This window comes from Lupinus angustifolius, chromosome LG15, assembly GCF_001865875.1.
Source record: "Lupinus angustifolius cultivar Tanjil chromosome LG15, LupAngTanjil_v1.0, whole genome shotgun sequence".
In the NCBI taxonomy this organism is placed as follows: domain Eukaryota; kingdom Viridiplantae; phylum Streptophyta; class Magnoliopsida; order Fabales; family Fabaceae; genus Lupinus; species Lupinus angustifolius.
In genome coordinates, this window is record NC_032023.1 from 13403347 (window position 1) to 13405603 (window position 2257).

The 2257-nt window shown below is 40.7% G+C and overlaps 1 long non-coding RNA gene across 1 annotated transcript in view; it reads right to left on the minus strand.

The window, feature by feature from the left end:
* The window catches only part of LOC109328340, an 18346-nt gene that overhangs the window by 10197 nt on the left and 5892 nt on the right, over nucleotides 1-2257 (minus strand). The window contains exon 2 of the long non-coding RNA XR_002105430.1: nucleotides 523-532. This is a non-coding gene — a long non-coding RNA (uncharacterized LOC109328340). The remainder of the gene's footprint in view (nucleotides 1-522; nucleotides 533-2257) is intronic.

Genomic DNA, 2257 nt, shown 5'->3' on the forward strand with positions numbered 1-2257 from the left:
TAATGTTCCACCATGGACATCTATCTTGGTTCGGGCTGTTCTAAAAAATAGCCTCCCTAAAATGATAGGAACTGTGTTTCGGGAGAATCTCTCTTCCATATTGAGAATATAAAAATCAGCAGGAAAAATAAGTTCACCAACCCGAACCAAGACATCCTTTATCAAACCAGCAGGGTAAGCAGCACTCTTGTTTGCTAATTGAATCACTACCCCAGTGGGTTGCATAGGTCCAAGTGAAAGAGACATGAAAATAGACATAGGCATAACATTAATCAAAGCACCTAGATCTAGCATGACATTCTCAAATTTGCTACTACCTATTATGCAAGGTACAACAAATGTACCTGGGTCCTTATATTTTTCAGGAATGTGAGGAACAGGTTTACCTATTAGTGCTGAAACATTTCTGCCCAAGCTGATCCTCTCATTACCTTTGAGCCTCCTCTTGTGAGTGCACAACTCCTTTAGAAATTTTGCATATCTTGGAATTTGTTTGATTGCATCAAGTAAAGGTATGTTCACCTCTACCTTTCTAAATGTGTCCAAGATCTCCTTGTCTACCTCGTCCATCTACCTTTGAATGGCTCTTGGAGGAAATGGAAGAGGAATGGAAGATGGTTGTGCAGCACTTGTGGAAGGTTCACTAGCAAGAATTTGTTCACTAGTATTCCCAGTCTCTTGTAAAACCAGTTGCTTATGTTCGCAGTCTCTTGTAAAACCGGTTGCTTCATTTTTAATGCAGCTAGATCAACTTCAATATGTTTGCCTGACCTTAGAGTGATGACACTCACATTCTTCGGGTTGACCACAGTCTGGGAAGGCAACTTATCAGAATTATAAGAGTGCAATATGTTTAATGAAGTAGCCATCTGTCCCATCTGGGTGGTCAAATTCTGAATGGAGGACTCTTGTCTCTGAATGGAAGCTCTGGTCTCTTGCTGGAATTGCATATTCTGCAATGTCATTTGCCTCACCAATTCTTCTAATGAAGGTTCACCAATAGCAGGATTACTATTCACTTGTTGTTGCCTCTGCTATTGGATTGGAGGAGGCACATATGGTCTATTTCGTGCAGCATTATTATTCTGAAATGGTAGCCCTGGATGAGGCTGTGAAGGATCATACCACCTAAGATTTGGATGATTCCTCCAACTAGGGTTGTATCTTCTTGATGAAGGATCATAATTCTGTTGTTGTTGAGGTCTTTTGTTGTAAATATTTGTAGCATAGGCATCAGGATGGTCACTGGTTTTGGGCTCCAAGAGAGAAGGAGAAACATCAGCATAATGGTCAGTTACGGTGCAAATGCCACAAACTCGTGCTGCAAGTGGAGGTTTCTGCTGATTCATGGCAAGTTGAGTGACCAAGGTAGCAAGGGAGTCAAATTTTTTCTCAAGTTTATCTTGCCTCACCGAATCTGTCCCAACATCATGGACACATCTGACCATTATAGCATCACTACTTCTTGCACTGAATTGTTGAGAGTTGGAAGACATCTTCTCAATCAAACCTCTAGCCTCAAAAGGGGTCATATCAAACCTCTAGCCTCAAAAGGGGTCATATCTCCAAGTGCACCACCACTAGAAGCATCAATGATATTCCTCTCCATGTTGTTCAGACCCTCATAAAAATATTGCAGGAGGAGTTGTTCAGAGATCTAATGATGGGGGCAGCTTGCACAAAGTCTCTTGAATCTCTCCCAATATTCATATAAACCTTCTACATGTAGTTGTCCGATGCCAGAAATATCTTTTATGATTGCAGTGGTCATGGAGGCAGGAAAGAATTTTTAAAGGAAGATTCTCTTCAGGTCATCCCAACTAGTAATAAAACCAGGGGTCAAGTAATACAACCAATCTTTTGAAGCACCCTCAAGTGAATGTGGAAATACCTTCAAACATATATGATCCTCTTGGACATCACGAGGCTTCATGGTGGAACATACAATGTGGAACTCCTTAAGATGCTTATGAGGACATTCACCTGCAAGTCCATGAAACTTAGGCAACAAATGGATTAGTCCAGTTTTGAGCACATATGGCACATCCTCATAGGGATACTGGATACACAAGCTTTCATATGTGAAATCAGATGCAGCCAGCTCCCTTAATGTCCTCTCACATGGGATTAGAGGTGGTTTAGCCATATTTTCAGAGTATGCAACAAAATGCACAGAAACAACAGAATCAGTATCACTATCAGGTAGATTAACACTAAGATGAAAAGACTCACTATCTAAATTTAAATTCCTAACTTA